A 27,523-nucleotide genomic window follows, 5' to 3' on the forward strand; every position below is an offset into this window, starting at 1 on the left:
TGCAATATATCATCAACCCAGCTTCAGTATGTGGTACAATGACTCATAACATGAAAATCAGCACTACACCACCCTATGTAAAAGTACACTAACAACACTCACTGATACCATAGAATACAGTATATTACTGTAATATATGTAAATTACTATCACTACAGTGCAGCCGCATGAAAACTATGATAAGCTATAACATATTGTTGTAATATTCATTATGAAAATGTTTTGAAGTAAAGAAATTATATAAATGATACTGTTTGTTATTTGTATGTGCGCTTACTCTCAAAAGTGGCAGCTTAAGATCAGCTGATCACAGCCAAAAGCAAAAAAAGGTACAAATTTATGGACGAGATAGACCAAGCAACTCGCTGACCCTCTTAACAGAGGCAAGACCGAGAAGGAAAACTGTCAAAAGAGTCAAATCGCAATCAAGAGGTTTGACATAGCGGTTCATAATGCTTCCAAGCGTAAACCTCTCTTTTCTCTTTATCCTTAATAAAAGCTAAGATCTCACCTCAGACAAACCTTTACATTCCTCTAATTACATACTTTACCACTATATCAAACCCAAATCAAAGGATCACATTTTACTTATACTGTAAAGATGAGTCTTGTAAAGACTAGGGTAGCACTAAACTAGAATCTGAAGAGAATCATACATAAAAAAATTCTGATACAATAAACCAAACCTAGTGAGCAACTATACCACACCAACAACACTGAAAGATAAGAGCTGATTGAACAGGTGCTCACCACCTCACCACATGAAACAATTCCTTGACTAACAACGTACAGTGGAACCTCTACATACGAATGTCCTAACATACAAATTTTCCAACATCCGAAGTAAAATTCGACCAAATTTCTGTCTCGACACACGAAGTGTTGCTCCAACATACAAAGTAAACAATACGCGTACGTGTGGAATTTTCTCGAAAGCGTCAACCGTGGTTTGTTGTTGACGCCGCTAGACGGCAGCACATCGGAGGGACACCAATCGAGCGTCACCTTGATCAGTCCTCTCATCTCGTGCGCATCGTGTGGTTGTTCTCTATTCGCTCAGTTATTAACAGTGTTTTTTATCTTCCTTTTTTACGTGTTGTTTTCTGTGTTTCGTAATCATGGGTCCTAAAAAGCTTAGTTTCGGTTCAGGAAGTCGTAGTAGTGGTGAGAAAAGGAAGAGAATGCTTTCATTAGAACTAAAGCAAGAAATAATAGAAAAGCATGAGCGAGGTGTACGTGTTAGCGAAGTGTACGTGTTAGCGATCTGGCTAAACAATATGGCCGGACTATGTCTACGATCTCGACGATCATAAAACAGAGGGCAGCCATTAAAGCAGTGAACCCTTCGAAGGGGGTCACTATTATTTCCAAACGTCGTAGCCCTACCCTTGAAGAGCTGGAACGCCTTTTGTTAATATGGATCAAGGACAAGGAGATTGTTGGCGATACGATCACTGAAACGATCATTTGTGAGAGCCAGCGCTATCTACAGTGACTTGAAGGCGGCGGGCTCTGGGGGTGACGCGGGGGAGAGTTCAGCCGATCCTACGACGGAGGAATTCAAGGCGTCTCGAGGTTGGTTCGAGAAATTTAGGAAATGGACTGGGATTCATTCAATTGTTCGGCATGGAGAAGGTTAGAGTTTGGACACCAAGGCTGCTAAAGACTTTGTTTAAAAGTTCAAACATCGTGGCGGAGGAAGGCTACGTAGAACAGCAGGTGTTCAACTGTGATGAAACCGGTCTGTTTTGGAAAAAGATGCCTAGTCGAACGTACATTACCGCCGAAGAGAAGAAAATGCCTGGACATAAGCCAATGAAGGATCGGTTGACTCTTGCGCTTTGTGCCAACGCCAGCGGGAACTGCAAATTGAAGCCTTTATTAGTTTACCATTCCGAAAACCCTAGGGCATTTAAAGCACATAGAATTAATAAAGACCTGCTACATGTTCTATGGCATTCTAATTCTAAGGCTTAGGTTACTAGGCATATCTTTGTGGAATGGGTAAACGTAGTTTTTGGCCCTGCAGTCAAGAAGTACCTTCAGGAGAGGAATTTGCCTTTGAAGTGCTTGCTTTGTTTGGACAATGGACCCGCTCACCCCGCCGGACTCGAAGATGATATCATCGACGAATACAAATTCATCAAAGTGTTGCATCTTCCACCGAATACCACCCCTATCCTCCAGCCCATGGACCAGCAAATCATCTCTAATTTTAAGAAGCTGTACACCAAGCACTTATTTAAGCAGTGCTTCAATGTCACGCAAAGCACCAACTTAACTTTGCGTGAATTTTGGAGGAGCCACTTTAATATCGTGCACTGCTTAAAGATGACAAATTCGTAGATAATTTGTATTTTTCCTAACCATACAAACCTTAGCTATTTAAATAGGGTATTAGTTTCGGCGTAGCTGAAATGGCGAGCCATTAGAATTTTAACGAGGGTTTACTAGCCCCTCGCTATAGGGGAGGGGTAGCTAGCTATCCCTCCCCCTTCACACACTGGTGAACTAGTTCACTTTGCTTAGAGGTAGGACTTCCCGGGGGACAGGGCTGGGGGGCAAGCTTGATTAAATAGCTAAGGTTTGTATGGTTACGAAAAATACAAATTATCTACGAATTTGTCATTTGTTCCGTAACTGAAATACAAACCACGCTATTTAAATAGGGTGACCTAACCCTTAGGAAGGGTGGTAAGTCCCAGATGTTACTGGCTTTTTGGCCTTTGCCCGGGGACTCAGTATCTGAGTGTGTAGAACTCGAGATAAGGAGTCCCTGAACCTCGCAAGTACCTTGCTCTGCAAGGACCGCGCCCTACGTAAGCGTGTGTGTGAAGGAATGAAGTGTGACTCGTCCTAGGAAGTTGACCTGGAGTCCATTAGATGGAATTCTAGGTTAGGACGTTCCCAATACCACCTCGTAAGGGTATGGGGGACGCGACAGTATTATCTTAATACTAGGAACACAAGGAAGCATGGTTTACCTGCAGTGGTTTGAGGTCAGCTGTGCAGAGAACCCAGGATGCTGCTTTCCCCAAGAGAGGGGAGGATGAAGAAAAGAATAAGGGCCAGGCATATCTTTTTCATTCATGCAGACTAACACTGGGTAACAATGCCCTCAACCTTCTGCTGCTTGTCCATTAAGGAGCCTGAGGTTTAAACCAGCTGTTGTGCAGCCAACACAGGGCCGATGGAGAACGTATCGAGCCTCCTGTGGGTCACGTCCTGCAGGTAGTGGGCTGTGAAGGTCGTTTGACCCTTCCACACCCCTGCTTGTAGAACCTGCGTCACCGAGTAGTTTCTCTTGAATGCCAGGGACGTAGCGATGCCTCTGACAGCATGTGCTCTAGGGGGACGTGACGGAGGAGGGTCTGAATTCAGGGAATGGTGGATGACCCTGCGAATCCATGCTGAGATAGTGTTCTTAGTGACCCTCCTCTTCGTCCTTCCTGTTCTCACAAACAATGCTTGCACTCGAGGACGAATTTCAGCTGTTCTCTTAAGATAGAGCCTCAGACTCCCTACTGGGCACAGTAGATGGTCTGGGTCATCTGTTACAGAACGGAGATTCGAAATCCGGAAATAGTCGAACCGGGGGTCCGGCCCTTCTGCTTTTCGAGTCTTAGCCACAAACTCAAGGACGAACCTGAACGTTACCTTTACCCATCCCCTTGAATGGGCGATGTCATACGAGAGACCATGAAGTTCGCTGACTCGCTTGGCCGAGGCCAAAGCAAGTAGGAACACCGTCTTCCAAGTCAGGTGGCGATCAGAAGCCTGGCGTAATGGTTCGACGGAGGTCTCTTAAGAGACCTGAGGACTCGAACCACACTCCCTGGAGGAGGTCTCACTTCCGACTGAGGGCAGGTAAGTTCATAACTTCGTATGAGTGGTTCCAGCGAGGGGGAAATGTCCATTTCTTTTAGCCTAAAGGCAAGACTTAAGGCTGAGTGATAGCCTTTCACTGCCGAGACTGAAAGGCGCATCTCTTCCCGCAAATACACGAGAAACTCCGCTATTGCTGGAATAGTGGCATCGAGTGGAGAGATACCCCTTCCACGACACCAACCACAGAAGACTTTCCACTTCGCCAGGGTAGACTCCTGCGGATGACTTTCGCAGGTGTTGAGACATCCTTTCCGTAACTTGTTGCAAAAAGCCTCTCTCTGTGAGATGTTGGATAGTCTCCAGGCGTGAAGCCGCAGCGATGCTATGGCTTTGTGGGAGATGTTGGAGTGTGGTTGTTTGAGTAGCTCGTGTCGAGGAGGGAGTTCTCTCGGGAGTTCCATCAGGAGCTGCAGAAGGTCCGGGAACCACTCTGCGTGATGCCATAGCGGAGCTACGTCATTGACAGGTCGACCGATATTCTGGTCTTGTTGAGCACCCTTCTCATCAGACAGAACAGGGGAAAGGCGTAAACGCCGATGTTGACCCACCGTTGTTGGAAGGCATCTTGCCAGAGTGCCTTGGGGTCCGGGACTGGGGAGTAGTACAGCGGAAGCTTGAAATTCAAGGCTGTCGCGAACGTATCCACCGTCGGGGAGCCCCACAAAGTCAGGACTTTGTTGGCTAATAGAGGATCCAAAGACCACTCGGTACTCACTATCTGGGATGCCCTGCTCAGACTGACGGCGAGCACATTCCTTTTGCCCGAAATGAAGTGAGCCGATAGTGGAAACGAGTGGACTTCGGTCCATCTTAGTATCTTTACTGCAAGATGGGATAGCTGTTGTGAAAAGGTACCTCCCTGTTTGTTGATGTAAGCCACTACCGTGGTGTTGTCGCTCCTCACCACCATGGAGTGAATTGCCAGATACTGTTGGAACTGTTGAAGTGTCAGAAATACGGCCTTCATCTCTTGCAGGTTTATGTGGAGGCACTTTTCTGATTCTGACCATAGGCCTGAGGTCCTGTGGTTCAGGACGTGGGGCCCCCACCCTTCTTTTGAGGCGTCCGAGAACAGCATCAAATCCAGGGGGAGGACAAGAAGATCCACTCCCTATCGGATGTTTTCTTCTGTCACCCACCACTGAAGGTCCGTCCGTTCCGCAGGACTAATAGGGACCATGACGTCCGGGGAACCGTGACCTTGATTCCACCGGGACTTGGGCCGCCATTGCAGGGATCTCATCCTGAGGCGCCCATTTGGAACTAGACGGGCCAGGGAGGAAAGGTGACTGAGAAGATTTAACCATGATTGGGCTGGGAGTTCTTCTCGTCTGAGGAAAGGATCTGCGACCCTCCTCAGCCTTGCTATCCTGTCGTCTGATGGAAAGGCTTTGTAGAGATTGGTGTCCAATATTATGCCTAGATATACCAGTCACTGAGATGGAGGCAGAGAAGACTTCTCGAGATTTACCATGATCCCTAGATCTTGGCAAAGTCTCAGAAGCTTGTCCCGGTGTCGAAGAAGGGTCGACTCCGAGTCTGACAGGATCAGCCAGTCGTTCAGATAGCAGAGGAGACGGATGCCGATCCAGTGCGCACGAAGAGATCAGGGTGAACACTCTGGTGAATACCTGTGGTGCTGTGGAGACCGAAACACAGCACCTTGAACTGGTAGATCTTGTTGTCTAGGCTGAATCTTAAGTACTTCCTTGAAGACGGATGGATTGGGATCTGGGAGTATGGGTCCTTCTAATCCAGTGTACACACAAAGTCTTGTGGTCTCACTGCAAGTCTGACCGTGTCTGCTGTCTCCATGCTGAACGGAGTTTGTTTGACAAACCTGTACAGAGCTGAGAGGTTGATGACTGGTCTCCAGCCTCCAGACGCCTTCTTTACAAGAAAGAGTCGACTGAAGAAGCCTGGGGAAACGTCAACGATCTCTTGGAGAGCATCTTTCTTTAGCATGGTCTCGACTTCTGCCCGTAGGGCTAGCCCCTTTGCCGATCCCATGGCATAGGAGCTCAACGACACTGGATTCGCTGTCAGGGGAGGTAGAGATGTTGTGAACGGGACGTGATATCCCTGACTGATTACGGAAATCGTCCAGGAATCGGCCCCGAGTTGCTGCCACCTGAATGCGCAACTTGTAAGCATCGCCCCACTGGTGGACATGCAGGGGGATTGCCAATCCTAGCGTTTGCGGCCTCGGCCACTGCCTCTAGGATTCTTGCCACCCCTGGCTTTTTGCCTTTCTTGTCTTTGACAGGAAAGGGCTGCTGTTTGGACACCGTCATCTTTGCTGCCACTGCCAATTTCGTCATCTTGGACGGGTGAGGTTGTTGAGGTGCAGGAGGTTTGTAGGGCTTCGTTGTGAGAGCCCTTTGGAGGAGAGAGTCCTGATTGGATTTCCTCCACCTCTCAGCTTCCTGTTCCACATCTTTGGGCTCAAACAGACTCTTTCCCATAAGGGAAGAGTGTCTGAGCTTGCCGACTTCGAAGGCCGGGACCCTCGAAAGGAACCTTTCTGCCACCGGATCACGTCCTTTCAAGATCGAATTGGTCCACAAGTTCGAGGCTTGGTGGGCCAGAACTCAATGGTGTGGGTGCCCGAAAGGAGAAAGGTCTCCAGTGCCTTCCTGGTGCTTTCTTTAGACAGATCTTCGGATCACAACAGGATGCCAAGAGACCCCAACCAGACGTCCAGCCAAGAAGTAGCCTGCATGGCGCACTTCGGGACCTTCTCCTGGCTTAGGATCTCTGTCGCCGAGAAAGTCACTTGCCGGCTAGAGAGTCTCTCAAGAGGGACTCCATTGGCAAGCTCTTCCACAGAGTGCAACGGAAGAGCTAAGCCAGACTCCTCCATGACCTCAAAATACCTCCTCTGGTGGAGGTGGGAGGAGCTTGTTGCCAGTAGTGGAACGGCTGGAGGAGCTGAGCTCGGAGAGCTGGCCGTCAACCTTATCCCTAGGCACTCTTTGCCCCTTGGGACCAGGGCAAAACCACACTGGCCTTAGCGGGTTTCTGAGTGCCAAAGACTCGGTCCAGGACCGTGTCCTTGAACTCACGAGGAGGAACCTTAGGGTCCTTGAACCCACTGAGAGGCCTCATCAGAGTCAAGATCTGCCAGAAGGCATGCTCTGACTCTTGCTGCTCTCCCCCTGGAGAGCTGGCAGCAAAGTCTCCCGTCCCCAAAGGCTCTACTTGGGGGGACTCTTAGAGTCCTTCGGTTCCCTCCTAGGAGAGATACAGGACTCCAACAACAAAGTCTGAGGGCTCTTCTCGCCCCAACACGAGACAATTCTCCTGCTCGAGGTGGGGTTTCTCCCATTGGTGCAGTGGGATAAGGCCTCACCTCAGTAGAGGGAGCGCGCTGGGAAAAACCCAGGGGTCGCATGCGAGACCGTTAGAAACACTCTCGTGCAGGCGAGACTTCATAGGATGAGCAGGAATCAGATTGACCTGCAGGAACAGAATGAAGAGCCCGTGAGAATGTCGGTATGCACGCGTACGAGATTGTTAGAGCTTGAAGATCGTCGGCACATGTGTGCGAGAGAAGATCGACAGCGCTTAAAGATCGACGGCACTTAAAGATCATCGGCGTTTACGCGCGTAGAAGGATCGTCGGGGCTTGAGCGCGTAAGAGGATCGTCGGGGCTTGAGCGCGTAAGAAGATCGTCGGCGCTTGCGTGCGTAAGAAGATCGTCGGCGCGGGGAACCATCGGAGCCTGCGCGCGAACGATCGTCGGAGCTTACGTGCGTAGGAAGATTGTCAGCACGCCAAAGAAGATCGTCTGCCAAGAAGATCGTCGGCGCTTTAAGATTGTCGGTGCTTGTGCACGTAAGAAGATCGACGGCGCTCGAAGATCGTCGGCGCTTGCACGCTTAAGAAGATCGCCAGCGCTCGCTCGCGAAAGAAGATCATCGGCCAAGAAGATCGTCGGCGCTTGCGCTCGTAAGAAGATCGTCGGCGCTTGCGAGCATAAGAAGATTGTCAGCGCTTGCGCGCGAAAGAAGATCGTCAGCGCTTGCGCGCGAAAGAAGATCGTCGGCGCTTGCGCGCGTACGAAGATCGTTGGCGTAAGAAGATCGTCGGCGAGCACGCGCTAGGATGAAGGGACAGCTGACAGGACAATCAGGAACTGGGACGATCAACACTGGAAGTTCTGGTGAGCGCCTGTGCGCTAACTCAGGAATAGTCCCTGGAACAGAATTCCTCTGGATGGAAGTCTCAGGAACAGCAGGAACATTCGGCGAGCGCTTGCGCGCAGGAAAACGTTGGCGCGCAGGGGATACCTGGCGCTTAAGGGACTTATTCACAGTGTGAGAAAGCCTCTTTTGCCCCGAAGGGACTGGGGCCTGTTGGATAACGGGGTGCGTGGACGCCCACAGCGTCAGCAGCCAGGAACGGAGACGGCAGGTCAGCAGGTCTAGGAGATGGCGAACAAACTGCGGAGAGGTCCCGAACAGCAGGCTGGTCTAAACAGGAACAATCCTCTGAAGAGGGGTCTCTATGAGTGACGAGAGAGGTGAACACTTCGTAGAAGAGACCTGAAGACACTGGTGATGGCGCCCCTTAGGGCCGTTGGATCAGCAAGCTGACATATAAGGAGCAATCCTCCGAAGAGGAGTCGTTATGAGTGGCCTCCCTCGCGAACGAGAGAGGTCACAAGACTGATCCTGCAGCTGCTCAGCCCCTTGAGCATAGCTGCAGGTGCGACCGCTCAGCCCCAAGAGCATAGCCACCTGAAGTTTTCAACGCCCGGCCTTGCAACCGCTCAGCTCCTTGAGCATAGTTACAAGTGCGGTCGCTCAGCACCAAGCGCATAACCGCCCGAGGACCAGGAAAACCCATCTAGGAATTATTAAGGTATGAGAAGTTCCCCCTCTGCAGGGGAAAAAACTCACACCTGGGAAGGGAACCTCCCTCGGTAGGGGAAGTTACCTACCCCTGGAGGCGAACCTCCTTAGCGTTCTAAGATGAACTAAAGAGCTGACAGTTGTCACGGGAGAACTTCTAAGAGAAGGGAACACGCCCACGACGATGTCCTAGAGAGACGGCAGCAACAGCAGACTCCCCAGGCACCCACAGGGCAGCTCTGCTTCATTGACACACTTTAGGCAAAAGAAGAAAAACTGCATCGTTAACTGGGAAAATAAAATAAATAATTAGTTAACAGAAATTCCCCCGGGAGGAACTCCAAAGAGAAAACTCCAAGGGAATAGAAAACATAAGAGTTACAAATTAATTATGCGCCCTACTCCCTCACTGACATTCACGGGAGAAGGGGAGGGCGGAGAACTGTAACAAAAACAGAATTATAACAGAATTACAATTATGTAATTCATCTAAGAATGTTCACAAATAGAAAGAACCACTGACCCCCGAAGGTAAGTGTTCTCCACAGAATGACAAGTTAAAAAAACAATTAGATTTCATTAAAAATAATTGAGACAAATAAACGGAATAGCAACCCAACCCGCACGGAAAGAAGCTTCCGTAATAGTACGTAGTAGTAGTAAAAGGGTGAACGACCTCGAGGAGAGAGAGAGACTGTAGTCAATCTAAACTCCCACGTTCCCTTCGCTGAGAATCCAAGTTCCCCGTAGGGAAGGAGGAACAGCGGAGAAAACAGATGAATGAAGAAAGTCCAGCGATGACGATTCCCCATGGCGGCCGAATTATCGGAAGCCGAAGGAACGACCGAAGGACCAAGGGAGGGGCCGCGCCCCATGACGTTAAACTGTGGTGGCCTGGTACTACGCCGGTGACGTTGTCGTACACTACACACACAGCACAAACACTGAAAAGGAAACTTACTATATCTCTATACACAAATATATACATAAACATGAAGAATGCTTATATATATATTAGTACAAGAAAAAGTAAGTAAAAGACAAAAAGCATTAATGGCTGCCAAAGCGAGGGTGGGAGCAGACACGTCTGCCCATCACCCGAGCCAAAAGTAAAGTGAACTAGTTTACCGGTGTGTGAGGGGGGAGGGGTAGCTAGCTACCCCTCCCCTACCCCCTCATTAAAATTTTAATGGCTCGCCATTTCAGCTACGCTGAAAGTAATACCCTATTTAAATAGCGTGGTTTGTATTTTGGTTACGGAACAAATCATAGATCAGGCTTGGGAGGGAGCAACTCGTCGGACCCTGAATTCCACTTGGAAGAAGCTTTGGCCTGATGCTGTTGCTCCCAGAGATTTTGAAGGTTTTGGCCCCGAGAATGAACCTGTGCTTGCTGCCGAGGAAGACGTCGAAGAGATTGTATCCCTTGGCAAGACCATGGGTCTAGAGGTGGATGAAGGTGACATCCCCGAACTCGTCGATGAGCATCATGAAGAGCTCACCACCGAGGAACTCAAGGAGCTGCAAGCCATGCAGCATGATGAGTTCCAAGCGCAGTTGAGTGAGTCGGAGGAGACCGAGGAGGTAGGCCAAATCTTAGGTACGGCGGATATAAAACAGATGTTGGTATATCATCAACACGTGGTTGATTTCATCGACAAGCATCACCCACAGAAACTTCAGGTTTGCAGTGTTGTTGCGCAGTTCGATGATGTTTGCTAAACTCATTTCAGAAAAATTCTCAAAAGCCGTACCAAGCAACTTTCACTCGATAGTTTCTTTAAAAAACCTCTACTAAAACGGTCTAGTGATCATGATGAAAAGAAAGTGAAGCAGAAAAAAGGAAGACCGAATCGAGTAAAAAAGATGAAAATTAAAAATAAGAAAAGAAAAAATATGTAAAAAAATAAAATCTAAAATTATAAAAATGAAAAAAAAAAATAAGCTAAGTTAAGTTGAAGTTCACGTAGTGTAAGTTAGTGTAAGTTATCGTACACGTTATCGTACAAAGTCGCTGTCCCTACCTCCTCGCTGATCTTCCATCTCCTGCGTAGCAGTCCCTACACCTGCGCTGGCCTGTCGCTAAGGTAAAGTGTTACATAAAAACCCCTTTTATATTTATTATTTCTTTATTATTATTCTTTTTTTAGATATTTATGTATTATTATATTGTATTAATGTTACAGTATGTGTAATTATGTGTAGCCAGTTATTAAGGAGTTATCATGGGTTTTTAGGCTGAGGAACCAATTAAACAAATTACCGTGTATTCTTATGGGAATATTTGCTCCAACATACGATCGTTTTAACATACGAAGCAGTTTCTGGAACGAATTAAGATCGTCTGTAGAGGTATCACTGTATATTACAGGTATTGCTCGACTTACGACCTATGTGACATACGACTATTCGACTTTACGACCATTTTTTCAGGGTGATGACGTCACAAGTTTATCGGAAATAGGACGAATATTTCCTTGAAAATAATCTATTTTCTTGTATACATATAAAGTGATTTATCTTGGTAAATTATTATTTTATTTTATTGTTAATATTCAGTATTTATTTTCAGTTAAAAATACATTAAGAAAAGTTTTAATATCTGTCGAGTTCATATTATGTCTGGTGACGTCATATCACTGGCAGAAAGCGTCTGAGCAATACAGTGATTTCCTTCCAATAGGCTAACGATTAATATTAGTATTTCCATTATCGAAATATTAAATAACGATACAAAGTATTTTGAGGGTCTGTATCGGTTATCATGAGTACTACGTAGCGTAAATTTGACAGTACGCTACTTTTTTAATCTCTGATAATGGATAGATGTTTATCTAAAGAAAATATACTAATAGGGCAAATATTTTCTTGAAAATAATATATTTCCTTTTACATTATAAAAATAAAATACTTTTGTTTGTTAAGTTAGTATTTTCTTTTCATTTCTTGTGAGAAACAAAGAAAATGAATTTACATATTTTGCAAGCCATTCTTCGTAGAGTTTACTGTACGTCACGTGTCTTGTGACGTCATGTATCTGGCGGAAGCGCGCTGACAAACCGAATGATTTCCTTTCATTGTTACCGAGTAATCTTATTACAGCATTCCCATCATCGAAACACCCAGTAACGATATCAAGTGTTTTAGTGGTCTGTATCATTAGCTATAAGATTACAGTAGTACAATTTACCGTAAATTTAAGAAAAAAAGTCTGATGACGTCATATTTCTGGCAGAAGGCGAGAGGCAAATCAAGTGATTTCCTTCCGATGCGTTACTATTCCCATAATCGAAACATCGAATAATGATACTGTATATAAAATTTTTTAATAATTTTCCAAAAAAATATGAAGATACAACTGAATTAAAAACAAAATACAGAGAGAGAGAGGGAGAGAGAGAGAGAGAGAGAGAGAGAGAGAGAGAGAGAGAGAGAGAGAGAGAGAGAGAGAGAGAGAGAGAGAGAGAGCGTATTCCTTTTATAACTAATAATAAGGTCTATAAACGAACTGTATGGAAAATGTGATACCCTATAACATATTGGCGCTGATGTAATATGCATTATGAAGAAATTTCGAATGTCAAGAAAATTACATAAATCAGTGTTATTCACACTATATATATGTGCTCATAATAGTAATGCGGCAGCGTGACCTTGAGATCAGCTGATGCCAACCGAAAGTAAATCAAAAGTATTTGTTGATTATTGATATGCTCAAGAAATTGAAAAATAAAATATAAACGTGCTTTAATAAACCACAATTAAACACAGTAATGTCTAATGTAATATAAAGGCTTGATATTGAACTAGAATACTGTATGAAGCTTTAAAAATGAACTACCCGTAAGGGATTGCGAGAGTGAGCACACACACACACACAGAAAGAGCTACAACGATTTCGCATTATACCTAATGATTAGACGAACTGTATGGAAACTGATTTCCTGTAACATATGGGGGGGGGGAAGGTGAAAGGAAGGAGCCAGTCATTCTACTCATTCACCCGACTTACCCGGGTAACCTCAGCCCTCGACCGTATGCTACTTGTCCAACAAGGAGCTTGAGGTGTTTAGACCACTTGTTGTGCAGCCACCACAGGACCTATGAAGAACGTGTCCAGGTTTCAGCGGGTTATGTCTTGCAAGTAGTGGGAGGTGAACATTGACTAATGTTTCAACATGCCCACTTGCAATACCTGCGCCACAGAGAAGTTCTTTTTGAACACCAGGGACGTTGCAATGCCCCTGATGTCATAAGCCTTGGGTCGTTTGGAAGGAGGGTCTGGATTGAGGGTGAGCTCAATCATCTTCCGTATCCAGGAGGAAATGGAATTCCTAGTGACCTTCCCTGTGCTAACAAGCAGTGCTTGTACATGGGGGCGAGCTGCTGCTATTCTCTCAAAGTAACACCTCAGACTCCCCACTGGACAAAGTAACAGTTGGTCTGGATCTTCGATTACAGAACGAAGACTCTCTATCCTGAATGGACCAACCTAGGGTACAGTACACACGGATTTTGAGTCTTGGCAACGAACTCAGGGACATAGCTGAAGATTACTTCTCCCCATCTCCTTGAATGAGAGACGTCAGAAGATAGACCGTGGAGTTCGCTAACTCTTTTGGGCAATGCCAAACCGAGTAGGAACACCGTCTTCCACGTGAGATGGCGATCTGTTGCCTGGTGTAATGGTTCGTAAGGTGGACCATTCAGGGACTGAAGGAACCGAACCATTTTCCAAAGAGGGAGTCTAAGTTTTAACTGGAGATAAGTAATCTCATAACTTTGTATGAATATGGAAAGTTCCAACAAAAAATAAACATCGACTCCTTTCAGTTTAAAGCCAAGACTCAAGGCTGTGCGGTAGCCTTTGACTGTCAAAACCGATAGGAGCATTTCTTCCCAAAGGTGTCCAAGGATTCCGCTATGGTTGAAACAGTGGCATCGAGGGGAGATACCCCTTCCACAACACCAACCACAAACCACTCACCACTTAGCTTGGTAAACTGACGCTGTTGAGCATCTAAGGTGTCAAGCCATCCTTTTTGCAATTCTTTGCAAAAAGTCTTTCTGTGAGAGGACGTGCTGGATAGTTTCCAAGAGTGAAGCCAAAGCAAAGCTAGGGCTCTGTGGTAGATGTTGGTGTGTGGTTGTTTGAGTAGATTGGGTCATGGAGGGAGTACGCTCCAGTCTCCATAAGGAGTTGCAGAAGGTCCAGACACCATTCTGAATGATGTAACAGCGGAGCTATAATCGCCATTAGTAAGTTCTTGCTTACTCATACTTGATTGAGGACTTTTCTCATCAGACAAAATGGAGGGAATGCGTACACGTCCATGTCCTCCCACTGATGTTGGAATGCATCTTGCCAAAGAGCCTGGGGATCCAGGACTGGTGAGTAATAAAATGGGAGCCAGAAGTTCAGGGCCGTTACAAACAGATCCACAGTCGGGGAACCCCACAAAGTCAGGACTTGTTGGCTACTAGAGGATTCAAAGACCACTCATTGCCTACTATCTAAGTCACTCTGGCCAGACTGTCTGCTAGCACATTCCGTTTACTGGGAATGAAGCGAGACGATAGGGACACCGAGTTGCCTACTGCCCATCAGAGTATCTCTACTGCTAGATGGCACAGCAGCTGGGAAAAGTTACTGCCTTGTCACTCATCAACACCACAGAGTGCCCCGTCAAGAACTGGTGGAACTGTTTGAGGTTAAGGAAGGCTGCCCTCATTTCTAACAGTTTTATATGCTGACACCTTTCAGATTTGGACCACTGGCCAGAGGTGGTGTGGTGCAGCATGTGGGTTCCCCACCCTTTTTTTGACGCATCTGAAAAGAGCATCAATTCATGGAGGAGAACGAGAAGATTGACCCCTTTGCAGAAGTTTAGGTCTATCTGCCACCATCTATGGTCCGTCCGTTCCTCTTGCCCTATGCGGACTAGTCTCTCCCTGGAATCGGTGGTCTGATTCCATTGGAATTTCAGCTGCCACTGGAGAGATCTCATCCTACGAAAGCTGTTAGAAACTGAATGTACTAAAGAAGAGAGGTGACCGAGAAGACGCACCCAGCTCTGCACTGGGAGCTCTTCCTGTCTGAGGAAGGGCTGTACTACCTTCCTAAACCTCTGAATCCTTTTGTCTGATGGATATGCTTTGTATCTTATGGTGTCCAATAGCATGCCTGGGTATACCAGTTTTTGAGAGGGGATCAGACGAGACTTCTCAAGGTTTACTACGATCCCCAGATATTGGCAAAATCTTAGAAGCTTGAAGGGCAGCCTTCGAGTCTGCCAGAATCAGCCAGTCGTCCAGATATCTTAGGAGATGAATGCCAAGTCTGTGAGCCCAAGCTGACACAGGGGGTGAACACTCTCATGAAAGCCTGAGGTGCTGTGGAAAGACCGAAACACAGCACCTTGAACTGGTATAGTTTTTGGTCTAGGGAGAATCTTAAATACTTCCTGGAAGACTGATGGATTGAGATTTGGAAGTATGCGTCCTTCAGATCTCTAGTGCACACAAAGTCTTTTGGTCTGATAGCGAGTCTGACCATGTCGGCAGTCTCCATCCTGAAAGGAGTTTACTGGACTAACTTCCTCGGGGGGGGGAGAGATCGATGACTGGTTTCCAGCCTCCAGACGCTTTTTCTACAAGAAAGAGTCGACTGCAAAAGCCTGGAGACCAGTCGCAGACCTCTTGGAGAGCACCCTTCTCCAGCTTGGTCTGGAAGGGCCGACTCCTTTGTGGATCCCTTGGCATATAAGTCTGATGGGAGAGGCACTCAAATCAGTAGAGGGAGAGATAGCGTGAACGAGATGCGATATCTCGAATGGATCACCTTGACCGTCCAGGGTTTGACCTCGTGGTGAAGCCACCTCTGCCATCGGCTGTTCAGGCATCCCTCCACAAGTGGACATATGAGAGGATTGCCAGTCCTAGCGGGGTTGGCCTTAGCCAGACCCCTGCTGGCTTCTGTTTCCAAGGAAGGACTCTCTACCTCGCAAAGGCTTATTGGACATCCTGCGACCCTGCGCTTTAGGGTCTCTAGCCTTTTTTGTCGACGGTCTTGGAGTTTGTTTCCTTTGTGGCTGAGGAGGGTAAGGTCTTGAAGTCAAGGCCCTGTGAATGGGAGAGAATCCATAGTGGACTTTCTCCAATTTTCAGCCACCGCTCGACGTCCTCAGGATTGAATGATGAACTCCCCTCGAAGGGGGCGCTCCTGAGCCTTGCTACCTCCGCCTGAGGGAGCTGTCTATGGACTTTTCCTATTATGGCATCCTGTCTCCTCAAGATGGTGTTGGCCCAAAGGTTTACCAGTTGATGTGACAGGAAATTGATTGTCCGAGTGCCTGATAATATAAGTCTCCATACTCTTCCTTGTGGACCGTTTGGACCAGCGTCAAGACCGGACCAATTGTCTTAAAAGACCTTAACCAGAAATCAAGCTTACGTGTCATAACTCCCGACCTTTTCCTGGTATAGGATCTCGAAGGCCGAGAAGGAGCCTGGCAGTTCTGCTAACTTTTCTGAAGGGAGCGCCCTTCGAGAACGGCTCTATAGAATAGTCTAAAGGCAAAACTAGTAGTGGCTCATTGATGAGTTTGGAGGAGGAGGAGCTGGTGCGAAGGGAGGAAGACGAACCAGTTGCCTGGGACACAGTCTTCTGCTTGGCACTCGTCAACGCCTTCGACCAGGGCAAAGCTGCACTGGTCTCCTGAGCTCTCATCCATAGGAGCCCGGAGTGAGTCAAGGTCGTAATCAAGATCAACGGAGGACTGGACAACTCCCGAGCATGTACTCTGTTCTCTCCGAGTCTCCGCTTGAGATAAGTTAGGCCTGGCCGAAGATTTCAGGTTGGTGAATAAATCTTTCGGCTTTCTGCGCTGCAGCAGAAGTTCCTCCATCAGTGTAGGCCTTGCCGCTTCCGCTGACCTGCGGGAGGGATGGGACTCCGCAGGGGCAGTAACAGCATCACACCGAGAAGGGTGAGGTGCCTCCCTTGGCACTCCCTAGGTTAGAGTCAGATGGATCGAGTCCGTATAGGAAATTTGCCAGTCCTCCTTGAAAGAAGGTCTAATTCTCTTCCTCTTCCCTTTGGGCTTTGCCTGTGGGGACATGAACTTTAGGGGACTCCCTTGTGGTTCTAGACCCCTCTAATCCCTGAATCTCTTGCGAGGAGGGGTGTTCTCCGCCTTACGTGAAGGCTCTGCCACAACAGTCCTTAGAATTCCCCCTGGGATCAACAAGGGGAAAGGGGCCTGGGATGAGAGGAGGCAATAGGGGAATCCTGTGAGTGCCACATAAGTATTGAGAGCCAGGACCGACTTCTGTCACAGCTTGCCACATTACGTTAAATAATGATTTGAGCCATAGGGGTTTAGCAGGCTCCCGATGTACTGGGAGGAAGATCCTTAGGACAGCCTACATCCCTAGGTTTTGGTACCTCCAAAGGTACCTTAGCCTTCCTACCTGAGGGCAAAATCGGTATGGGAAGGGGCAAAATCGGTACAGGCCTTCCCATCAGGAGAGGAACTGGGCGTTGTTGGGTGGGCGACAGGGGCTTTGAGGCAGGTGGAGGCCCACGAGGTTGGTGAGACTAGTGAGTATATCTCTTAGCGGGAGGTTTACTCTGAGATAGGAACCCTCCTGCAGCCAGAAAAGGTGATGGAACCTCCTCCGGGGATAAGGGTACCCCTGGAGTTGGACGGGATGGTTTTCCCGAGGTTGGGTTTTCGCAAGACTGATCTGTGTGTGTCTGCCACAACACGAGGAGCTCTGACACATAACGCTGCCACGTCGCAAGACATTGCTCTGTCAGTAGACCTTTTCACGGCACGCGACTCTGGTCTTCCATGCGGTGAGGCGAGAGACCGAGCAGGAGCAAGGGGATGAGACCCAGGGGAAGGAGCTAATTTGGATCGTGAATCAAACTCACGCGACCCATAGGGACTGTCGTGACAAGAGCCAGAGGGAACTTTGCCACTGATTCCTGATGGGAGGTGGTATCCCTCAGGAATCACATCGTGAGGAACCCTAAGGTTTACGCGACGAGGACCCAAAGGGTCTGCAGGGAAATGAAAGACCGAAGGCTCATCGAAACACAAGTCATGAGAGCCCGAAGGCTCAGCGTGAAGGAGTCCGAAGACTTTCCGTCATGAGAGCCGAAAGACTCGTCAAGACTAAGGTCACAAGAACCAAAAAGTTCCTTGTAATGTTGGTTATAAGATCCCCGAAGGTTCCGCGTAACGAGTGTAGCAAGAACCCGAAGGTTTCACATGACAGGGGGCCGAAATCTTCCTGTTACAAGAGCCAGAAGATTCAACATAACGGCTGGTACGAGAGCCCAGGGTCTCAATGAAACCAGGGTTGTGCAATCCTGAGGGAACAACGCAACAGGAAACCGAAGTTTCCCCGCTATGAGAGCCTGAAGGTTCCACACAGTGAGAAGCAAGAGAACCCGAAGGCTCAGTGTACCCTGGATAGCAAGATCCCAAGGGGGCTACGTAACGGGAGACCGAAACCTCTTTGTCACGAGAAACCTGCGCTTCAGCGTGACGGTTGTCACGACAGCCAGCTGGCTCAACGTAACCAACATTGCAAGAGCCCAAAAGCTCAATGCAACTGGAACCCAGGGGTTCTGTGCCGTGAGAACCCAAGGCTTTAACGTGACGAGGATCCGAAGATCCTCCGATGTCACGAGAGCCTGAAAGCTCAGCGTGACGGGAACCTGAAGGTAACAGGTTGCGAGAACTCACATAATCCTGGCAATGGGATTCCGAAGGCTCCAGACCATGCAGACCTAAAGCGTGTTGGTCACAAGACCCCGAAGGGTCAACGTGTCTAGAACCCTGAGGTTCAAAATGGCATCTCCTGACAGCTATAGGAGGAGTGCACCGAGGATGGAGAGGGGTGACAAAAGTCTTTAACCGACGGACCTCCGCTGAGGAATATCCAGCAGGCTCCTCCCGAGGGGGGTCTGCACCAGCTCGAAGTTGTCTCCTCCAGGGAGGAGGCTTGATTGCCTGACTGTGAACCAAGCTCAGGAATGGCTTCTGCCTCCACCCTTGGAGGAGAAGCAAGTCTCTCTGAGCCGCCACTGCCCTTTGGCAGCTCTCTCTTGTGAACGAGAGATATGTTCCCCCACAGGGGAAACACCGGGAGAGTGAGTTGCCACCGCCCTTGGAAGATCAACATCACCCTAAAAGTTAGTCACTGGAGACCAGAAGTCGGACTGACAGACTGCAGCACCTGTGCCAAAGAAGGAGGAACCTCCGCGGAGGAAGGAGACGAAAGCCTACACTCTGCTCCCCTCTGAAGTAGGTCAAAGAGACCTCCTTCAAGGGGAGGCCATCAACACCTAGTGATGGCCAAAAAGAAAGTAAATCTGACATAGCGGTTAGGGCCAGGGCCAACTCACTATGAAAGTCAATGCTACCCCCTGCACCATAAGCTTGACCTGGAGTAACAGGGGCTGCGCTGCTACTTGGTGGTTCTTCGGAAAGAACTGGTGGAGGGGCAGCTTCGGGAAGAGATTGGGGGTAGGAGACAAGTGTTTCTTCGACTTCGAGGAGGACCCCGCTTGGACCTCTTCTTCTTCCGTCGTCCAAACCTCTCCCACTGGGAGGCAGACCACTCCTTACAATCTACACAAGTGTTTTCCCTTGAAAAACGGCAGCCCCATCAGGTAGGGCACAGCAGGCGAGTGTCCGTCTCAAGGACAGACATGAAGGTACAGCAAGTGCAACCTTCGGGACCTGGACAAGTACACATGGGACAAGTCACTCATATGCACACACAACCTGAAAACAAAGAAAAAGCAATTATAAAAGCCAGTAATTCAGGAGAGCGGAGGCAGTATGTCCGCCTCTACCAAGCCAAGAAAGCAAAGTGGTTACACAACCTAGGTGTATGAATGAGTGATGATGCTGGCCCGCTAACTAGCGGGTGCGGTAGTTATCCCTCACTAAAAATTGTATCATTGCTAGTTCAGCTTCACTAAAAACAATTTACAAATATAAATAGTGGAAGGTTTGTATTTGTGCTGGAACAAATTACTCTTAGTAATATAAATACAGTAAAAATTAGCGACAGCCTTTATATATATGAGAGAGAGAGAGAGAGAGAGAGAGAGAGAGAGAGAGAGAGAGAGAGAGAGAGAGAGAGAGAGAGAGAGAGAGAGAGAGAGAGAGAGTGTGTGTGTTAATAATAAAAAGTACTATGGTACTGTTGTGCAATTACAATTGATTTATTTTTTAGTGTACTAGTGTACACATTGTTAGCAATAGTGTGTGAAAAACTGATAAAAGAATTTTGCAAATGAAAGAAAAGGACAGAGTAATTCTATTTCAATAAAAAATTAATACATAAATGAAAAACAATATATAAAGATGATGATAATATTGCATAGTACCTGTACTATACTGTATAAATTTTTCATCTTTGGTGGTTATCTATTGTATCCCAAAACTAGCAGTCACCTGATTGAAAAAAGGCTGTGGATTTTCAGACTTTGATTCCTTGCAAAAATGGATTTACTGCAGTTCATATACTGATAACTACGTGTACTTATATCTAATTACTATTTTATCATGGAAACATGTAAACACACATGATATCATTTAAAGATGATAAGATTTTTTCAGGCCTAGCACTAACAATTCTGCTGACAATGGCGACTAGGAAAGTTTATACTTCAGGTATCAAGTATAAGGGTACCTTATTTAACAACGAACTTGCTTACCAATGGGGTTAAAACTCCCTAACCCTATTGTTAATAGGGGAGTACTTGTTCTTTCACAGTACTGTACTGACATCTGGGGATGGCAAGTGTTAACATCTGGGCAAGCTAATCCAATCCATGTAAAAACTATATGTTTAAATAAATAGAGTCCCTATGCATACTAGGCAAGATTCATTAAAAATGTTATTTTTATTAATAAAATAAATTTTTGAATATACTTACCCGATAATCATGTAGCTGTCAACTCCGTTGCCCGACAGAATTCTATGGAGGGATACGCCAGCTATCACAATACTAGAAGGGGGTGTATTTACCAGCGCCACCTGTGGCCAGGTACTCAAGTACTTCTTGTTGACACCTCCTCAATTATTCCTCGGTCCACTGGTTCTCTATGGGGAGGAAGGGAGGGTCGATTAAATCATGATTATCGGGTAAGTATATTCAAAAATTTATTTTATTAATAAAAATAACATTTTTCAATATTAAACTTACCCGATAATCATGTAGCTGATTCACACCCAGGGGGGTGGGTGAAAAACCAGTGTACAAGACTAAAGGATAGCTAAGTATCCCGTATTTCATATAATCAGTTATCCACAATAACAATGAAATAATAAGTACCTGGTAAGGAAGTCGACTTGAACCGTTACTCTGCCTTTAATAAGATCGTCTTCCTTACTGAGCGCAGCGTTCCTCTTGGGAGGCTGAATCAACTCAAAGGTGCTAAAGTATACAGGGCTGCAACCCATACTAAAGGACCTCATCACAACCTTTAACCTTGGCGCTTCTCAAGAAAGAATTGACCACCCGCCAAATCAACAAGGATGTGGAAGGCTTCTTAGCCGACCGTACAACCCATAAAAAGTATTCAAGAGAAAGGTTAATAAGTTATGGGATTATGGGAATGTAGTGGCTGAGCCCTCGCCTACTACTGCATTCGTTGCTACGAATGGACCCAGGGTGTAGCAGTACTCGTAAAGAGACTGGACATCTTTGAGATAGAATGATGCGAACACTGACTTGCTTCTCCAATAGGTTGCATCCATAACACTCTGCAGAGAACGGTTCTGTTTGAAGGCCACTGAAGTAGCCACAGCTCTCACTTCATGTGTCCTTACCTTCAGCAAAGCAAGGTCTTCTTCCTTCAGATGAGAATTTGCTTCTCTAATCAGAAGCCTGATGTAGTAAGAAACTGAGTTCTTAGACATTGGTAGAGAAGGCTTCTTGATAGCACACCATAAGGCTTCTGATTGTCCTCGTAATGGTTTTGACCTTCTTAGATAGTACTTAAGAGCTCTAACTGGGCAAAGTACTCTCTCCAGTTCGTTCCCCACCATGTTGGACAGGCTTGGGATCTCGAACGACTTAGGCCAAGGACGGGAAGGAAGCTCGTTTTTAGCCAAAAAACCGAGCTGCAAGGAACATGTAGCCGTTTCAGATGTGAAACCTATGTTCCTGCTGAAGGCGTGGATCTCACTTACTCTTTTACCTGTTGCTAAGCACACGAGGAAAAGAGTTTTAATGTGAGGTCCTTAAAAGAGGCTGATTGGAGCGGTTCAAATCCTGATGACATTAGGAACCTTAGGACCACGTCTAGATTCCAGCCTGGAGTGGACAACCGACGTTCCTTTGAGGTCTCAAAAGACCTAAGGAGGTCCTGTAGATCTTTGTTGGAGGAAAGATCCAAGCCTCTGTGGCGGAAAACCGCTGCCAACATACTTCTGTAACCCTTGATCGTAGGAGCTGATAGGGATCTTACGTTCCTTAGATGTAACAGGAAGTCAGCAATCTGGGTTACAGTGGTACTGGTTGAGGAAACTGCATTGGCCTTGCACCAGCTTCGGAAGACTTCCCATTAAGACTGATAGACTCTGAGAGTGGATGTCGTCCTTGCTCTGGCAATCGCTCTGGCTGCCTCCTTCGAAAAGCCTCTAGCTCTTGAGAGTCTTTCGATAGTCTGAAGGCAGTCAGACGAAGAGCGTGGAGGTTTGGGTGAACCTTCTTTACGTGAGGTTGACGCAGAAGGTCCACTCTAGGAGGAAGAGTCCTGGGAACGTCGACCAGTCATTGCAGTACCTCGGTGAACCATTCTCTCGCGGGCCAGAGGGGAGCAACCAACGTAGCCGTGTCCCTTTGTGAGAGGCGAACTTCTGAAGTACCCTGTTGACAATCTTGAACGGCGGGAATGCATACAGGTCGAGATGGGACCAATCCAGCAGAAAGGCATCCACGCGAACTGCTGCTGGGTCTGGAATCGGAGAACAATACAAGAGGAGCCTCTTGGTCATCGAGGTAGCGAATAGATCTATGGTTGGCTGACCCCACAGGGCCCAAAGTCTGCTGCAAACATTCTTGTGAAGGGTCCACTCTGTGGGGAAGACCTGACCCTTCCGGCTGAGGCGATCTGCCATGACATTCATATCGCCCTGAATGAGCCTCGTTACCAGCGTGAGCTTTCGATCTTTTGACCAAATGAGGAGGTCCCTTGCGATCTCGAACAACTTCCTCGAATGAGTCCCTCCCTGCTTGGAGATGTAAGCCAAGGCTGTGGTGTAGTCGGAGTTCACCTCCACCACCTTGTTAAGCTGGAGGGACTTGAAGTTTATCAAGGCCAGATGAACTGCCAACAACTCCTTGCAATAGATGTGAAGTGTCCTTTGCTCCTGATTCCATGTTCCCGAGCATTCCTGTCCGTCCAGTGTCGCACCCCAGCCCGTGTCCGATGCGTCCGAGAAGAGACGGTGGTCGGGGGTCTGAACAGCCAATGGTAGACCTTCCTTGAGAAGAATGCTGTTCTTCCACCACGTTAGAGTAGACCTCATCTCTTCGGAAACAGGAACTGAGCCCGTCTCTAGCGTCATGTCCTTTATCCAGTGAGCAGCTAGATGATACTGAAGGGGGCGGAGGTGGAGTCTCCCTAACTCGATGAACAGGGCCAGCGATGAAAGTGTCCCTGTTAGACTCATCCACTGCCTGACTAAGCATCGGTTCCTTCTCAGCATGCTCTGGATGCATTCTAGGGCTTGGAAGATCCTTGGGGCCGACGGACAAGTCCGAAAAGCTCGACTCTGAAGATCCATACCCAAGGAGACAATGGTCTGGGATGGAACGAGCTGAGACTCCTCAAAATTGACCAGGAGGCCCAGTTCCTTGGTCAGATCCATAGTCCATTTGAAAATCTCCAGACAGCGACGACTTGTGGGAGCTCTTAAAAGCCAGTCGTCTGACGGAGCCGGACACAAGATCATGATACTGCTGCACAGTCTGTAAACTGTCAATCATGGGCAAGCGAGGAAGTACAGTGACAACCCGAATCTGTCTAGACTGTCTGGGTCGTACAGACAACTCCTTAACGGGTTGCTGAGGTTGCCGCACTGCGTCACAACAAGTCCCTTCTGTTGGTTGTTGAACGTCTTCCCCGTGACACATTGACTCCGTAAACAAAAAATCCTCTAACAAGGACTAAGCTTGGACTGCATGTCATGCAACACAGCTCAAGGTCTATGGGAGCAGGTGTGGTAACAGACGGGATTAGCGGCTGAAGTGGAACCATTACCTTCCCTGTAAGCATGTTATGCTTAAATAAAAGTCCATAAGAGGTTATGCAGCTAAAGGCTCCCTCCAAATGACAGAGTCCTCAAGGGAATATCAGAAGGAGGGAGAAAAGAACTTTCTCATCTACAGGGACCTTATCCTAGAAAAGCTAAGTTCTCTGAGTGAGGGTTCACTGGTGCAAAAGCAGCAGACTAGAAGGCAACGTTATGAAACTGCTTGACAGTCTAGTGAGTTGGCAACAACCCAAGATGTGTTGAGAAGCATGCGGTAAGGTATGCAGAGCATGATGTATGCAGAGTATGCTGTATGCAGAGCATGCTGTATGTAGAGCATGTTGTATGCAGAGCATGCTGAATGCAGAGCATGCTGTATGCAGAGCATGTTGTATGCAGAGCATGCTGAATGCAGAGCATGCTGTATGCTGAGCATGTAGTAAGCAGAGCCTGCTGTAAGCAGAGCCTGCTGTAAGGAAAGCAGAGCGTGTGCATGGCGTTTAACATTTCTCAGAAATTCCATGACCAGTGCTAGAGTGCTTTATGCATGCTTGCATGGGGTTTAAACCATGGTATGAAAATGGAGGTAAGGTATGCTGAACAGCAGAGTCAGAACGAGCTGGAACAACAATAATTGTGGTTTCCTCTTCAAGACTCCGATGAGGGAACACCTGAGGCTCAGTCTGCAAAGGCTGAATAAAAGACAAGCAGAAGGAAGGCGCATGGGTGGAGGAGGCTGACTCCTAGCATGAGTGGTTGAACCCAAGGGTGCGCTTGCTGAGCGGTTGGCGGAAGCGGAGTAGCAAGTTCCAGTTCCTGTGGTGTGAGCGGAGCACGATGAGGAAGAGGCTGCGCAGAACAAGGTAAATGTCTCGCAAGCTGAGGCTCCTGAGGCGCAAGGCTAAGGTGTTGTGGTGCTTGCCTTGTGGAGGGTTGAGCTCGCTGCAGCGAGAGCTGAGGAGACTGACTCATGGACGGGAGAGGTTGTTGTACCTCAACCGAGTGTTGCATCACTGGTGGAGCAGCAAGTGGAGGCGGAGGAAGAGAGGTATAATCCTCCTGATCCCAATGTAAAGGTTGCCTTAAGGAAGGCGGAGGCTGAACACCACAGGGAACAGCAAACTCAGCACGTGGCTCAACATCGTACGCCTGGCAGGTGGAACTGCTGGCAGGTGGTACTGCGATCAGGCGGAGCGAATGTAGGTGGAGGGAGTGTAGGCGGAGGCGGAGGAGCAACACTCTCAGCCCGACACTCACGCATCAAGTCCGAAAGCTGTGCTTGCATGGACTGTAGTAGAGTCCACAACATCGTACGCCTGGCAGATGGTACTGCGATCCGGCGGAGCGAGTGTAGGTGGAGGGAGTGTAGGCGGAGGCGGAGGAGCAACACTCTCAGCCCGACACTCACGCATCAAGTCCGAAAGCTGTGCTTGCATGGACTGTAGTAGAGTTCACAACATCGTACGCCTGGCAGGTGGTACTGTGATCAGGCGGAGCGATCATAGGCGGGGGGGAGTGTAGGCGGAGGCGCAACACTCTCAGCCCGACACTCACGCATCAAGACCGAAAGTTGTGACTGTATGGACTGCAGTAGAGTTAACTTGGGGTCGGCAGACACTAAGTTCTGCTGAGGTAAAGCCTTAACAGCAGAGATCTGTTGTGGCAGAACCTTACTCCTCTTAGGCGGAGTGTAATCAACTGATGACTGAGGAGAGTCAGAGCTAACCCAATGACTGCATTCGGGTTGTGAATTTTAACTTCGTACGTCTGGCATAGGTCTGGACTTAACGTTTAAGAGGTCTTGAGACCTGAGACCAGCGTTACTCTGCCTTTATTTTCTCCCCTAATCTCTTCTGCAGACGAGCAAAATAAGGGCTCAATCGTCTGCGGATGGGAGTGACGGTCTCGGTAAGACACGCCCACAACCACCGAGAATACTTCTGTGCGCCGATCAAGGCCTGCTGAACCCTTATGCCCTTCGACATTGCTTCTCCCCTGGGCTTGGGAGCTTGCAAGAGGTCCCGGACTGGGAGGACGACTGGCGCGCACAAAAGTACCCTCACGCACTAATCACTTATCACTTTGATTTCTGTTTGCACTTATTTCACTGAACTCGAAACTTTAAGTGGTTTGTACCTGAAATACGCAATTCTATCCTTTCTCAAAGTTAGTAATTGCGAAAACAGAATTACAATGTAACAGAAAAATCTAATGAAAGATAATTCAGTGGTTGGAAAGAGACTAAACACTAGATCACTCTAGAAACGTTTAGTTTCTTCCCCTAAAGAGACTAGGGAGAAGAGCAAAAACGATAACGACGTTACTCGTACGCCTGGCAGGCTTGAATGAAACGTTTATCCTCTTTCTCCCTCCGTCTCTATCTCTCTCTCTCTCTCTCTCTCTTGACTTAGAACCTGAGAGAAGAGCCCAAACATATATATCGTTAAAACATATTATTGTTAAAGGAAAAAACTGAAAAGTTCCTTTATTAGGATCAAAACCATTAAGTAAAGAAAGAATGAACAAAACGCTAGACACGGTTACTCTTACTGCAACGTGAAACCGTGAACATTCTTTCTCTATCGTAACGATAGAGTGCAAGTTGAACGTTCTGAACGTCAACAACTGCAGAGACAAAACAAAACGTTAGTTCAACTTTGAAAACAGTACGAGACTGTCGAAGAAAATCTTTCAAACTCTGTGGCGGAAATAGCATAATATGTTAACAGGTAAAACCGAAATGACGGGCTCAAAGTTTATTAACTTCGGTAAAAGACCGCCTACTATTAGGAAGGTCGAATATAAACAAATATAAAAATTAATTTTAATGAGTTTATAATAAAAGGAAGTTAATCGAAGAGGCCTATAAGAGGCGGAGAGATATAAAATAAATCTATAACTTTCGTTAAGCAAAATTAAGAAAGAGAGTCTATACTCTCTTAGACACCAACACTTCCGTCTAAGGGAAGGGTCGGCCATTTAAAGGTGAACGAGAGTTCAAACTCTCTCGTCACCATAATTAATCAAATTAATTCCAAAAGCTAACTAAGCTAATATAGAAGTTTCCAGTAAAGCGACAGCCGAAATCAAAGAGAAATACTTCACCAAAGTCGTGAAAATACTCCAAGAACATAAGCGTATCCCAGAACGTCTTGCCGGAAGCACGACAGAGGAATAATTGAGGAGGTGTCAACAAGAAGTACTTGAGTACCTGGCCACAGGTGGCGCTGGTAAATACACCCCCTTCTAGTATTGTGATAGCTGGCGTATCCCTCCATAGAATTCTGTCGGGCAACGGAGTTGACAGCTACATGATTATCGGGTAAGTTTAATATTGAAAATAATACTATACAACACAATAATAGAATCAAAAGCTATATAAATGCAAGGCATCTGTAATGAAATTACTTAGACCTATAATCATATATGAATACTCTAATGTATTACATAGTATCATAAACTTTACCTGACAATAGAAAATCCTTGCT

The 27,523-nt window shown here is 47.2% G+C and overlaps 1 protein-coding gene across 6 annotated transcripts in view; it reads right to left on the reverse strand.

Annotated features, from left to right (window-relative positions):
- The window catches only part of LOC137654660 (palmitoyl-protein thioesterase ABHD10, mitochondrial-like), a 150,824-nt gene that overhangs the window by 95,065 nt on the left and 28,236 nt on the right, over window positions 1-27,523 (reverse strand). The gene's annotated exons all lie outside the window — the stretch shown is intronic.

The sequence above is a fragment of the Palaemon carinicauda genome, chromosome 15 (assembly GCF_036898095.1).
Source record: "Palaemon carinicauda isolate YSFRI2023 chromosome 15, ASM3689809v2, whole genome shotgun sequence".
Classification (NCBI taxonomy): Eukaryota; Metazoa; Arthropoda; class Malacostraca; order Decapoda; family Palaemonidae; genus Palaemon; species Palaemon carinicauda.